At 39.7% G+C, this 15,761-nt stretch overlaps 1 protein-coding gene across 1 annotated transcript in view; it reads left to right on the forward strand.

The window, feature by feature from the left end:
* The window catches only part of RUBCNL (rubicon like autophagy enhancer), a 162,932-nt gene that overhangs the window by 143,560 nt on the left and 3,611 nt on the right, over positions 1–15,761 (forward strand). The window lies entirely within an intron of this gene.

Genomic DNA, 15,761 nt, shown 5'->3' on the forward strand with positions numbered 1-15,761 from the left:
CATTATTACCCAATTACAGTGATGCTTTAAATCACATGGGTTCGTCTACATGCACCGCAAGCACATACTGTTTTCATTGCTGCTGTTGTTTTTACAGTCACCGATTTTGTAAAATTTCTGGTGTTTTAGCTACAATATTGTGGTGATTAGCATGGGTGGGGGGATGACGCCATGAGTTACTGCACTGGGTGACAGTAACCCTAGTGATGCCACTGGCCCACTCACACAGAAGAAGAGAAGTGGGGGGGGCGAGCATTAGTAGAGGAGGGTGGTTGGCCTACGGAGGGCATGCTCATCGCTACAGAAGGGGACACTCCTCTGATCTTCCTGAGCAAGCAAACTCCAGGGCCCCAGGACCTGACCTCGAGCTTGCAGGAAGCAGGGGCCTTGGATGGTACTACTTTGAGTGTCCATTACTGCTGCACTAGCCTGGGCTGGAGAACACTCTGGACTTCCTGGGTTAAGGACCGACCCTTCCCCATGCCCACCCCCTGTAGTCTCTGACAGACAATGACACTGTGTAATATTTGCACGTTTTTGTTCATCGGGCGTTGTGTGAAAGGCAGTTTATGGAAGTCAGATTATCAAGAACAAGATCTCAGGTTGGATGAGAGTCAAATATGACAAAGTAAAGTGCTCTGTGCAGCACTTATGATCAAGCACTGATACCAGTGAGCTACCCCTGGGGTCTGCTGGCCAGGGGACATCTAATATCCCATGGGATGTACAAGGAGATACTTTTCCACCCTTAGATTCCAAGTAGGAAATGACAATCTCCAGCAAAGGGGGTTAGAAGCACTGTCCTCCTGTTCCCTGCCTCTTACCACAGTCATCAGAGAAGGCTGATTCCTCCCCTGTCCCCACCCCCCACCCCAACCCTGAGTTCCAGTGCAGCCGAAAGGACAGAGCAGAGAGCAAGCAGAGCTGGCATCCAGGTTTTCAGAGGAAGGCAGAATCTTCCGTGGAGCAAAATAGACCAAAATTTTGCACTTGAAAACTCTACTTTTTGAGTAAATGCATAAGCAATGAAGCATCCATGATGACAGCTCCCAAATAGGATGCATAGGTTTTATCATAAACATTACTAGTCATACAGAAGCAGATCCCAATGACTGCATCATCATCATCATCTCATTATTATACAAATGAAGTTACATGGTGTGTTCCTGAATGGGGAGATGATAATGTCGTGTGGGTGTCAATTCTCTTCAAATTAAGGTGACTTGAACCAACATCCAAAACAGTTTATTGCGGGGGGGGGGGAGGGTTAAAACAAAACAATCCTAAAGGTTGTAATAATTATTATATAGAAATAAAGGTGCAAGAGTAGTTTAAAAATATTGAATAAGGATAGCAATGAGTGGGAACTTGATAAACCAGATATATTAAGATGTGATTTTGATTAAAAGTCATTAAAACAGTGTGGTATTGGCATCAAATGGACAAATGGAGCAGAATAGAAAGTGAAAAAAAGGCCCAATGTATAAGAATCTAGTGTTTCATAAAGGCAGAAGTTCAAATGGATGGGGCAAAGACTCAGTGATAATGAGGACACAACGACCCAGAATTCTAGAAAGCCTTAAATTTTAACACCATACCTTACTTATTATACTAAAGTCAATTTGAGATGAATCAGGATTAAAATGTTAAATAAATACAACATAGGGCAACATTTCTGTAATTTGGGGGATGAGGAAAGACTTACTAAGCCTAGCAATAAAGAAGAAAAACAATATATTGATAGATTTTTACAAACTAAAATTTAAAATCTTCATGTAAAAAAATTTCAAATAAAATTAAAGGTAAGCAATGCACAGAGAAAAATATTTTTCTCATACTTGACAAAGTATTAATATGTTTAATATCTATGAAATGTTGTGAATCAATAAGATGGACATACCAATAGAAAAAGACATAAAAGGCAAATCAAAAAGATGGTGTAAACATGACTATTTAACATGGAGCCAAAATCAACTTTAATAGTAATAAAATAAGTTAATGGAATCATATACAATTTTTGTCTAATTGACTAAAATCAGTGATGATGTGGGTTTGAGGAAAACGGCATTTCATACTTGGCTGGTGAAAAGGTAAATTGATAGGAAGAGCAATTTCATCATTCACATAAAAGCTCTTAAACCTTTGCATAATCTCTGACCCAGCAATTTTAATGCCAGAAATTAAAATCAAGTAACTCATCAAAGAGCCCCCATTGAAGAGGAAAAAAAAATGAAGAGGAAGCTCTCAAAAATTAAGTGGATCAGATGACCCCTCTATAGATGAGAGGCAGCCTCTTTGCCCAGCCTCTTCAGTCATTACTCAGTGGGCTCATGTTCAAGTGTCATGTATGGAGGTTATCCATGGGCATGGACTTCTTCTTTTCAAGGTTACCACTGCTGAGTGCCCAATCCACCAACACAGTAGGTAACTCTGAGCCCTCAAAATGGTGTCATTTCCTGGATAGATCAAATTGCCATCTGATGGCAGGTTGGTTGCATTTGAATAGCCACCTCAGCAAGGACTTGCCCTTGGGTGAAGTGATCTTTATTATTGAGGCTCCCTGAAGATGCTGACAGCTGGACACCATCTGTTGACCTCCCAAGAGTTGGGGCTACAGGCCCTTCTTTGAAGGGGGATCTGGGAAGCATATCTCTGTGTCAACCACACAGGATGATGGATTCTATCAAGAGAAAAAATGTTCAGTGATACAAAAAGGGCATGTGGTAGCGCCTCTAACATGGCTCCAGTGATCCTTGCCTCCTGTTATTCATTCCCTTGAAAGCTTGACTGCCTGATCAAGCCAGTCAGGACGTCAGTTGAGACCACGGCCCCAGCAGAGAGCTTGACTGCAACCTCACGAGAAATCTGGAGCCACATGCACCCAGCTAAGCTGCTAAACATGGGTTCCTGACCCAGTAAACTTTGAGATAATAAATGTTTGTTGTTTAAAGTCAAAACTAAAATTAAGTAAAAACAAGTATAGATTCTGGTAAATATTTACCGTTAGGAATTTTCATCAAATTTCTGTTTATAGCAGTAAAAAAACTGGATATAATTGATTAAGAAGAAAATACTAGATAAGTAAATTAGGGCGCATCCATAATAACATCTGAAATGATGGAATACTATGTAATCATCAAAAGTAATATTTGCAGAAGAATATTGGATATAATAACATGGGAAGATGTTTGTGATATATGGTTGAAGGAAGAAAGAAGCAAAGTGACACCATTATATGATCCTGTACACATTTTTAAAAACTTATTTTTATGAGTAATAAATAATTTAAAAATTGAAATAATAAGGGCATGTAACAGAAAGTGAAAGACCAGATTCCCAACCTCTAGGTCCCATTCCCCCTTGTTTACCACCCAGATCATTCCTTCCAGCCCTTTTCTGTGTGTATATAGATACACACATACAAAGATACACACATTCGTTGTTACAGGAATGACTTTGAGATTATCTTGTGTATTTTACAGACAGCCTATGTCAATTTGCCCTAATTCAACTACTTGTTTTAATTGAATTAAAACATTCTCTACACCTGGAATGAGAGAGAAAATATTGAAAGGATGAAAGAAAGAAATGAAATGAGGGAGAGAGGGAGAATGAAAGATAAGGAAAGGAAAGAGCCTATTTATTGAAATGTTTTGGACAAGGAACCTCTGGAAATTACATTGGATGTGGGGGTTACAATGGATGCACAATGGCTACACCTAGGCCTGCACAGGTACCCATGTTTCCTATTGGAAAAGAGATAGGGTTGCATCTCCAATTTCATCTGAACTGAATGGGTGTAACCAACCGTACGGGACTGACATTCAAGCTCTTGCCCATCAGAATTTCTTTCTGTTCCTGGCTGAGTCTACTCTACCGAGTTTGTAATGTCAGAGGGATGTGGGGGTAGTAAAACGTAGTCTCATTGACTTATATTCTCCCAAGAGCCAATCAGGAGAAATTCTAATTACCAATTGCTCAATTGTTTTATCTTTTTTTGTGTGTGTACTTTAGGTGAAAGTTGACAGAGCAAATTGGTTTCTCACTGAACAGTTAATACACAAATTGTTTTGTAACATTGGTTGCCAACCCCACGATGTGTCAGTCCTCTCCCCTTCTCCACCCCAGGTTCCCTGTTCCCATTCATCCAAGTTTCCTGTGCCTTCCTGCCTTCTCGTTTTTGCTCTTGGGCTGGTGTGCCCATTGGTTTCGTATAAATGATTGAACTATGAAGCTCATTCCTCATGTGTGGTGTTGTTAGCCCTGTGGAGCTGAAGGTTGAACCTCGGGAGTGACTTTAGTACTGAGTTACAACAGTGTCTGGGGGCTCTACTCTTGGGGTTTCTCCAGTCTCTGTGAGACCTCAATCTTTCCCTTGTGTCTCTGGTTTTCTTCATTTTCCTTTGGTCCATGTATCTTAGAGGACATCTTAGATCGCAGCCTTTTAAGACTCCAGATGCTACTCACCACAATTGGATGTAGAACATTTTCTTTATAAACTATGAGCTAGCTGTCCCCCAAGACCATGGTCCCCAGCCCTCAGCCCAGTAACTTGATCCCTTAGGGAGTTTGGATATGTCTGTGAAGCTTCTATGACTTTGCCTTGGTCGGGTCGTGCGGACTTTCCCAGTATTGTGCACTGTCTTACACTTCACCCAAGTTACGACTTACCTACTATCTAATTAGTGTCCTTCCCTCCCCACCCCACCCCCAACCATTAAAGATTGTTTCTTTCTGTGTGTAAACCATTTCATGAGTTTTTGTAATAGCTGACTCATACAGTATTTGTCCTTTTGTCATTGACCTATTTCACTCTGCATAATGCCCTCTAGATTCATCCATGTTGTGAGATGTTTCCCAGATTCATCATTGTTCTTTATCATTGCATAGTATTCCATTGTCAATTGTTTTTTGCAGGACAAGTTTAATACAGCAGAACATTCTTCTAGCTAACATTTGTTGACTAGTACAAAATTATCTTTTATTTATGGTATATTTTAAGTCAAAGCCTTAATTATGGTTTTGATTTCATCTTTCTTAGACAAACAAAACAGAATAAAATGTGTTAGGTATATACAAATTTTTATGCATTGGCTAATATCTGCATTGTGTTTTTTTAACCCAGATACCAAGATTCAATAATCACATGCACAAAATGAGAAATACATGCATAAACACACTTAAAAAGAAAACCATAAATAATCCTATGCTGTTCTGTATTTTGCTTATTTTACTCAGCAATAATGATAAGAGTTTCTGGGTATAAATGGCATATTAAGTGCACTCATCTAATTGATTTTTCTCTCCAAACTCAAATAAAATTATAAAAGGAATTTCTAAGGGTGTAATTCCAGAAGGACTAGAAGAAGAGAGAAAACAATAGCACCACAGTTTCGGAAGCTGAAAACAGAAGGATAAATGGCGCTGATTTAACAAGGCTTGGACCGCTGGAAGATAAGCTGGCAGTGACGACAGCTGGGAATCAACACAATTTACAGAGCAGAAGCCTCAAAAGACTCAAGACTGAACAGCATCAATTTTCCCTGGAATTGGTGGGCAGGGGAGGGAGGGAAAGGAAAATATGGAAGAAAGAGCAAAAGCTATTTGAGTAGATTGAAATCTCTAGATGCTTCACCACTGCTGAGTACTATGTTGGCAGAAATCTGTAGGTTTGTTGTCTGGAGAGGGTAAATCAAGAAGTCTAGAAGCGGGAGTTACCAGGCACAGTGGAGGGCGAATCCATCATACTGAAATAGGAATTAACTTTCAATATGATGCCAAATGCTGAGACCCAGCTCAGTCCCCTTCTCCACATGGCCACCAGAATACCTTTACATTCTCAGAAGAGATTGGGTGACTTTTCTCCAGGGAAATGACCAAAGTGCAACCATTGGTAGTGTTAGCCCTGTTTGTTTTAGCGATTTTCGGTACTTTGGAATTGTACTGAATCTATAGATCAGTTTGGATAGAATTGACATCTCAACAATATTGTCTTCCAATCCATGAACAAGATATATCTCTCCATTAAAAAAAAAAAAAATTTTTTTTTAGGCCTTTATCTCAGAAATATTTTGTAGTTTTCAGTGAACAGGTCTTTCAAATTGTTTGTCAGATTTATCCCTAAGTATTCATATTTTTATATTATTTTAAGTCATATTGTTTTTATTTCAATTTTCAGTTGTTGCTAACCCATTCCCATCCAGTAGATTCAGACTCACAGCGACCCTATAGGACACAGTAGAGCTGCCCCATGTGATTTCCAAGGAGTAGCTGGTAGATTTGAACTGCTGACCTTTTGGTTAGCAACAGAGCTCTTAACCGTTGCACGACCGGGGCTTTATAGAAATACGATTTATTTTTGTATAATGATCTTGTGTCCTGTGACCTTGTTAAACTCACTAGTAGCTTTTTTGTAAATTTCACCAGATTGTCTATATAGATGATCATATTGTCTGTCAATGGAGAGTTTTGCTTCTTCCTTTCCAGTATGGGTGCCTTTTATTTCTTTTTACTGCCTGATTGCACTGGCTTGAACCTCCACCACAATGTAGAATGGAAGTGGCGAGAGCGGGCAACCATATCTTGTGCCTGATTTTAAAAAGAAAGCACTCAGTCTCTCATCAATCAGTTTGATACCGGACGTGGATTTCTCATATATGCCCTTGATTAACTTGAGGAGGTTCTTTTCTGTCCCGAGTTTACTGAGAGTTTTTATGAAGAACGGCTATTGGGTTTTGTCAGATGCTTTTTCTCAGTCTACTGACGTGATCACATGGTATTCCATTTTTAGTTTGTTAATGTAGTGAGTTACATGGATTGATTTTTGAATGTTAAACCAGCCCTGTATTCCTGAGATAATCCCCATTTGGTCATGATGTAACAATTTTTTAATATGTTGTTATATTTAATTTGCTAAAATTTTGTTTAGAATTTTTTTATTTATACGTGGGAGGTATTGGTTTATAGTTCTTCTGTTGTAATATCTTTGCCTGGATTTAGTATCAGGATAAACTGGACTTACAAAATGAATTGTGAAGTATTTTCTCTTCTTCAATTTTTTGGAAGAGTTTGGACAGAATAGGTATTTCTTTCTTGAAAGTTTGGTAGAATTTCTCGGTGAAGCTATGTCGGCCAGGAGTTTTGTGGGTAGGGTTTTAACTAAAATTTCAATTTAAAAATAGATCTAGGGCTTTTCAGATTGTCTAAAAACTTGGCTGCTAACCAAAAGATCAGCAGTTCGAATCCACCAGCCATTCTTTGGAACCCTATGGGTAGTTCTATTCTGTCCTATAGGGTCACTATGAGTTGGAATCGACTGGATGGCAATGGGTTTTATGTAGTAAATGAGCCTTTAAACTTGCATCTTTCAAGAAAATTACCATCTTATCAGAGTTGTTATATTTACTAACAATGTCGTTCATAATATTCCCTGTTGTCCTTTTAATACTTCTAGAACTGGTGGTGATTGCGCCTCTTCATTCTCATTCAGTTTGATTAGTATTAGCATGGTATAACATTTCCCATATGTAGCAGTCAGTGTTCTCCAGAGAACCTGACCATTCTGAAATCTGCCGAACAGACAGGCAGGCTGGAAACTAAGGAAGGATTTTATGCTGCTGTCTTTTTTTTTTTTTTTAATTATTTTTTTATAATTGTACTTTAGATGAAGGTTTACAGAACAAACTAGCTTCTCATTAAACAATTAGTACACAGATTGGTTTGTGACATTGGTTACCAACCCCATGACATGTCAACACTCTCCTCTTCTCTACCTTGTGTTCCCCATTACCAGCTTTCCTGTGCCCTCCTGCCTTCTAGTCCATGGCCCTGGGCTGGTGTGCCCATTAGTCCAATTTTGTTTTATGGGTCTGTCTAATCTTTGGCTGAAGGGTGAACTTCAGGAGTGACTTCATTACTGGGCTAAAAAGGTGGCCAGGGACCATACTCTTGGGGTTTCTCCAGTCTCTGTCAGGCCAGTAAATCTGGTATTTTTTTGTGAGTTAGAATTTTGTTCTCCATTTTTCTCCAGCTCTGTCCTGGGCCTCTATTGTGATCCCTGTCAGAGCAGTCAGTGCTGGTAGCTGAACACCTGTCTAGTTGCACTGGACTCAGTCTGGTAGAGACTGCAGTAGTTGTGGTCCGTTAGTCCTTTGGACTAGTCTTTCCCTTGTATCTTTGGTTTTCTTCATTCTCTCTTGCTCCAGATAGGATGAAGCCAGTGGAGTATCTTAGATGGCCACTCACAAGATTTTAAGACCCCAGACACTGCACACCAAAGCAGAATGTAGAACATTTTCTTTATAAACTCTGTCATGCCAGTTGAGCTAGATGTTCCCTGAGACCATGGTCCCCATAGTCCTTAGGGCAGTAACTGGTTGGGTTCCTTAGGGAGTTTCAATGTGCCTATGGAGCTTCTATGACCTTGCCTTGTACAAGTTGTTGGCTTTCCCAGTATTGTGTACTGTCTTATCCTTAAACAAAGTTATCACTTATCTATTGTCTATTTAGTAATTTTCCATCCCCACCCTTCCCCTCCTTTGTAACCATCAAATATGGTTTCTTTTTGTGTGTAAACCTTTTCATGAGTTTTTATAGTAGTCGACTCATACAATATTTGTCCTTGTGTGATTGACTTATTTCACTCAGCATAATGCCCTCCAGATTCATCCATGTTGTGAGACAGTTTGCAGATTCACCATTGTTCTTTATTGTTGTGTAGTACTCCATTGTGTCTATGTACCATAGTTTGCTTATCCATTCCTCTGTTGATGAGCATCTGGGTTGTTTCCATCTTTTTGCTATTGTGAACAGTGCTGCAGTGAACATGAACGTTCATATGTCTATTCATGTGATGGCTCTTATTTCTCTAGGATGTATTCCTAGGAGTGGAATTGTTGGATCATATGGTATTTCTATTTCTAGCTTTTAAGGAAGCGCCATATCTTTTTCCAAAATGGTTGTTTGATTTTGCGTTCCCACCGGCAGTGTATAAGAGTTCCAGTCTTCCTACAGCCTCTACAATATGTTATTTTCTTTTTTTTAAGTGTGGTTTGGTTTTTACATATTCCCTTAATTTCTGTTTATCCGGAAATGTCCTAATTTCACCATCATATTTGAGGGAGAGCTTTGCAGGATATATTATTCTTGGTTGGCAGTTTTTTTCTTTCAAGGTTTTATATATGTCATCCCATTGCCTTCTTGCTTTTATGATTTCTGACTGGTAATCAGAGCTTAGTCTTACTGTTTCCCCTCTGTATGTGACTTTTCATTTTTCTTGAGCTGTTCTCAGGATTCTTTTTTTTTTTTGGTCTTTGGTTCTAGCGAATGCAATTATGATATGCCTTGGTGATTTTCTTTGGGGTCTCTCCTATATGGGGTTTGTTGAGCTTCTTGGATGATCAGATTTTCATCTTTCATGATATTAGGGAAGTTTTCTGTCAGCAATTCTTAAATGATCTTGTTTCTTTTTCTGTTTTCCACCCCTGTTCTGGAACTCCAATCACTTGCATATTTTTGCTTCTGATTGTATCCTACATCATTCTCAGGATTTCTTCATTCTTTTCTCTGATTTTTCCTCAAACGAAGTGGTATCCAAGTATTTGTGTTCACTTTCTCTGATCCTGTCTTCCATTGTTTTAAACCTGCTCCTCAAACCTCTATGACATTGACCATTTCTCAAATCTTGTTTATCTTTTGGATTTCTAATTGCTATTTTTGTATGATTTCTAGTTGTGATTTTATTTTGACATTTTATGCCTGTATTATTTTCCTGAATTCTTTTTTTTTTTTTATCTGACTCTTCCATGATTTTGTCTGTCTTTTCCATGATTTTGGCTATTTTTTCCTCATTTTTGTCAGCTTTTTCCTTCAATTCTTAGATAGCTCTGCATATTAAAGATTTGAATTCCTTATCACATAGTTCCAGTGCCTTTTCTTCTACTGGAAGATCATCCAGTGTTTTATTTGAATGCCTACTAGAACCATTCTGTGCCCCCCGCCCCACTTTTTTATGTTTTGATATGGTCTGCTCTCTTCAGGACATTTAGTAGTTTTTTTTTTTCACTAGCTGATTGTAGATTTTTTTGTTTCATCCTGCTTTTTTTTTTTTTTTTTTTTGGTTATGTCTGAGCAAATGGGTGGGTGTTCTTTGTTATTTGCTCATCTGTGGGCACAGTACTTCTCACCACCTTGTCCAATGGCAGAGCCAGTTGTTTAGCTATGGTGCAGCAGGGTAGGTCCAACAGAAGGGGAGGGGCTGGGATGGGTCATTTGTGGCATGTACTGGGGCTGACAGGGCGGGGCCAGGGGTCACAGCAAGGCAGGTTCCAGTAGACTCTAGCTGTGCTATGCAGGAGTGCAATGCATAGCTCACAGTGCTAATAAGCAGGAGGAAGGGAGGGATTGTGATGTGTGGAGCTAAGTGGGTGTGGGAAAGAAGAGAAAGGAGAGAAACAGGAGCCAAAAAAAAAAGTGCTGAGGGAGCCTGCCATTGGAGTGGTGCAGACCTGGGAAGTCGTGTGCCAGTGACTTTCTAGCCAGGTGGTGAGGCACAGCCTGTCAAGAAGAGAAAGGTAGGGCACACACAGCTAGGTGGGCAGGAGAAAGGAAAGGAAGGACGGGACAGAGAGATAAGAAACTAGACTTAAAAATAAAGGAGAGAGAAAGGCACATGCAGTTAGGTCATCAGTAGAAAGGAATGGAGGGAATGTAAAGAGAGACAAGAAACCAAAGGAAAAAAATGCAAAGTGGTTGAGAGGAAGGAAAGTAGAGAGAGACAAAAAATTGAGGAAAAGAAAAAAATGCCGCAAGGGAGCCCACTGGAAGGCAGATCCCCAGCCGAGTGGCACTGCACAGCCTGTCAAGAAGGAACAGAGATGGCACATGGGGCCAGGTGTTCAGGAGACAAGAAGGGAAGGATGGTAGAGAGAGAGAAGAAATGGAGAAAAGAAAAAAAAATCCCCAAAGGAGTCCAGTGACTTGGTGGCAGAGACTGGAAGTGGCTTCGAAGCTGAGTGACACTGCATAGCCCATCTAGAAGGGGCAGAGATGGCACACAGTGCCAGGTATGCAAGAGACAGGAGAAGAAAGTAGAGAGAGAGAAGAAACTGAGAAATGAAGAAAAAGAAAAGAAAAAAAAAATGCCCCCAGCCATCCCACCAGTGTGGTGGTACAGATGGGGAAGTGGTTTCCAACCTGAGCAGCACTTCACAGCCTGTCGAGGAGCAGAAATGGCACACAGAGCCAGGTGTTCAAGAGAAAAGGAGGGAAGGAGGTGAGAAAGAGAGAAGAAACTAAAAGAAGCTGAAAAAAGCAACAACAACAAAAAAGGCACTGAAGGAGCCGACTGGTGTGAGCAGGGCGAATCCAAGTGGCAAGGAGCTGGCACCTCCCTGGCCGAGTGACACTTGGCCTGTCAGGAAACAGTAGAGGCCAAGCAGAGGGAAGAAGGGTGGGAGGTGGGAAAGCATGTATCGCTGGTTACCAGGTGCTCTGTCTCCTGCTGGGAGCTCTTTGATGCTGTCTACCCATACTCCCTGTCCACCGTTCTTGGTGGCCGAGGAGTCCAAGATGGTGAATCCATGCTGTGTTAGGTGACAGGGGACCTCCACGCCATATCTCTCCTCGCTGTCTGTTCTGTCAGTTCCTTATTCTGTTCGGTGCTTGGTTGAGTTATTTATGTCTTCACTTGATGCTTAGGGTTCCAAGATTGACATTTGTCTCTATTTTACTTACCTTTTCAAGTCTTTGCTGTGGAGGGACGATGCGGTGCTTCTATCTATAGTGCCATGTTGGCTCCACCTCCCTTATGCTACAGTCTTGACGTAGAATTTCTTCTTCTCCAGGAAACCTCAGTTTTTGTTCTTAAAGCCTTCAACAGATTTGATTAAGCCCACCCACATTATCAAGTCATCTCCTTTACTTAGGGGCAATTGATTGTAGATGTTAACCACACTTACAAAATAACTTCAGGGCACCTGTGTTAGCATTTGATTAAATAACTAGGTTCTATAGTTTTTTTTTTTTATAGCTTAGCCCATGATCCATCTGTCAGTCTGTGGTAATGTGGTGATTGCATGTTATTATGATGCTGAAAGGTATGTTGCAGGGTCACCCATGGTAAACAGGTTTCAGTTGAGCTTTCAGACTAAGACAGACTAGGAGGAAAGACCTGGATATCTACTTCTGAAAATGAGCCAATGAAAACCTGACAGATCACAACAGAACAGTGTCTCACTCACTTGCTTTGGACATGTCATCAGGAAAGACCAGTTGCTGGAGGGAGATATTGTGTTTGGTGAAGGAGAGGGCCAGCAAAGCAGAGGGAGATCCTTGGTAAGATCACAATAGCAGAAATGATGGACTCAAAAAAAAAAAAAAAAACATGCTGGTAATTGTGAAGATGATGCAGAACTGGGCAATATTTCATTGTTCATAAGGTCATCTGCTCTGCTGTATTATGTATTATGCATCACAAGTCGAGTCGACTTGACAGCAGCTAACAACAACAACACAGCTTCGTCACGTTTACAGATAAGACTAACCACCATACTATCTTTTTGCTTTTAATCCATTAGCATTTTTGTGTTTAACAGGAGTTTCTTTTTTTTTCCCCACATGAGCAAAGCTTTATTGAAGAGGCTTGCAAGCGGAAATGAGGAGGGCCTAGAGCAACACTTACCCTCATCTCACAGAACAAATGACAGGCCTGAGTTTCTAAAAGTTCTTGGGCAGGAAAAGATTTATGTTTATTCATAGACACAGGCGGGGATATGTTAACTAAGGTGTGTGCACAGCAGTTTTCCAAGATGGCCGTTGTCCTGGAGGCCCCTGGGGTTAGTAAAAAAAAAAACAGGACTTATTATGGGATGTTGCCCTGCACAGTCTTTCACTCCCCGGGTTCGATTCCCCAGCTGGGGCTGCAGCCCCTCACTGCCCCTGGTGGAAGGTCACACAGTGGTCACAGGTGGATGTTCTGTGCATGTCCCTGGGCCTGTTTCTCCAACTGCTTCTGAAAGGCAACTTTAAAGAAGTTTGTGAGCTATTATTGTTCTGGGGAATGGCTTTGTTTCTGAGCCCTGGTCCATTGCTTGTTACTTGGTTTGCAGATTTGGGGGCCCCTCTGTTCCTTGTCTTACTAAGTCTCTAGGTTCCACACTCAACCCCCTATTGCCTCCCTGATAGTATAGACTATCTTTTACTTGCTTCTCCTCTAACCACACCAGTCTCTTCGCTATTTCTCAAACAGGTACCCTCCGATCTCAGGGCCTTTGCTCCCTGTCTTAGTAATACCTTCATTTGTGTTGCCTCAAATTCTCATTTCTGCCTTGTGAGAAAAAGAAAACAAGAACAAATGAGTAGGTGGGTGTTAACCTGTTGTCGAGTCCTTCCGACTCATAGCAACCCTATAGGACAGAGTAGAGCTGTCCCATGGAGTTTCCAAGGCTGTAATCTTTACAGAAGCAAACTGCTACATCTTTTCCTGAGGAGCAGCTGGTGGGTTCAAACCGCTGACCTTTTGGTTAGCAGTCAGCCCGTAACCGCTGCGCCACCAGGGCTACTTTAACATGACTTTAACTCAGCCCAAAACAGAGTCACTCATGCTGAGCCCCATATTAGCAATCCGAAACCTCAGTTTCTATTTCTCATAAATGCCTAACCTTCCCAGGAGCCGAAACCCAATTTTTTTTTTTTTTTTGCAGACAACATATACTTGAGAGTTGTTTTTTAATCCAATCTTACAAATTCAGTCCTTCAAACTGGAGTGTTTAGACAATTTACATTAACATGATTATTGATATGGCTGGATTTAAATCCGTCATTGTCCTATTTGTTTTTGATTAGTCCAATCTGTTATTTGTTCTCCTCCCCCTTCTTCATCTTCTTCCTTTTAAACTGAGTATTTTTTAATGATTTCATTTATTTATTTATTTTTGGCTTATTATTTATACCTTTTTTAGGGGGTTGGCTTTAAGGGTTTATAGTATACATTTTTAACTTATCACAGACTATTTTCACATTAACTTTTCTGTGTGGTATGTGGCAGATAATCCCAGTTTTTAAAAAGACTAATATGTTATATAAATGTGTGTGTGCCTACACATATCTACATGTCAAAATTATATCTGGTTTTCATTGGATAGTGAGATTACAGAAACCCTGGTGGAGTAGTGGTTAAGAGCTATGGCTGTTGACCAAAAGGTTGGCAGTTCAAATCCACCAGGCGCTCCTTGGAAACCCTATGGGGCAGTTCTACTCTGTCCCATAGGGTCGCTATGAGTTGGAATCAACTCGACAGCAATGGGTTTGGTTTTTGTTTTTTTTTTTTTAGTGAGATTATGAGGAGTTTTGGATTTTACTTCTTAGGCTTAATTGTATTTTCTACTATTTCTGTAATAAATATGTCTAACCTTCATGTTTAAAAACACACTTTTATTTTTTAAAACTCTGTAAGAAATCACTTAGATTTCAGGGTTTACTCTAACCATGGGAAAATAAAATAATGAGATCGTGATTTTTGTATACCTGAAATTTGCAATGTCTCTAAGATACCGTCATTTCCCTTGAAACCTATTCTTGTTTATTCCTATCTGAATATGACACCACCCAGTTACTCAAACTCAAAGCCAACATTTCCTGAATGAATGAATATATATATTTCTTCCCCCAAGAAGTATGTCAGGGACCAGGGTGATTATTAATAGACTACATGTCTCTAGTATTCAATCTTGTTTTCTAATTGTGGTATATGTTTAATGAATTTATTTGTTATCTTACTATAAATATCCCCTTCTGGATTACACATGTGATATGGCAGTTCTCCTATTGCAAATAATTTTATTCTTTTGCTGGAGAATACAGTGCATACTTCTTAGGCAAAGTTTACCTATTCCTGCTTAAAATCAAACCAAGTCTCAAGGGGAATGTAAGTATCTCAATTTATTGAAATCAGCAGTCAGAAAAATTATTCCGCCTGGTTTATTTAATCTTTGATTTAAATGATATTATTAAATGATACACACAAACCTGATACAGTGTGTATTTTCTGACTTTCTGATGATAAGATAGCATTACATACTTAAATTATTTCACTTCACAAAATCTAATTAGCAACGATGCTTTAGATTTAAGATAACTACGTAAAAGGTATGCTATTATGAAGCAGTTACATGTCATTTTAAAATTGTTTGTTATATCAAAATGCTCTTTCACATTACTCTCACTAAACATTAATTTTTAAAGCCTCAAATTCTCTTGTATTTGCATGAAGCTTTTCAGTGTAATTTTGTAAATTTTGCTTCATTTTCTTGTCATGCTATTACTAAAGGCCTTGGTGAATGCTGGTACCAGCCTGTGGGATCAGGACAATGCCCAGGATCTCAGTTGAATGAGATGAGGGTCAAGGTAGCTGTTGGGGATTGTAGCAGTTTTCTAAGAGCTTGAGTAATGAAGTCAAACAACTAAAATTGGGCCTGAAATCAATCTTTTATTCCCCAAAGCAATTCAAAATTGGGATGGCTGGCCGTGGACAGATTTTCACAGAAATTCACAATCATTGAGAACATGGATGCATGACTTTGTATGAGCCACAAACCCTACAGGTGATATTTACATGTTTATCTCCTCACTTAGAATGGATGCATGGAAAGACTAGTTGTAAGATAAAGTCCTTTTTTGTGAAGAATTCTAACATTTTTCTTTTTATAGTAAAAATGCACTGAAAGAAATTTTCTAGATCTTGATTGAAATCTAAGGACCCTTAC

The sequence above is a fragment of the Elephas maximus genome, chromosome 14, assembly GCF_024166365.1.
Source record: "Elephas maximus indicus isolate mEleMax1 chromosome 14, mEleMax1 primary haplotype, whole genome shotgun sequence".
Taxonomy (NCBI): Eukaryota; Metazoa; Chordata; class Mammalia; order Proboscidea; family Elephantidae; genus Elephas; species Elephas maximus.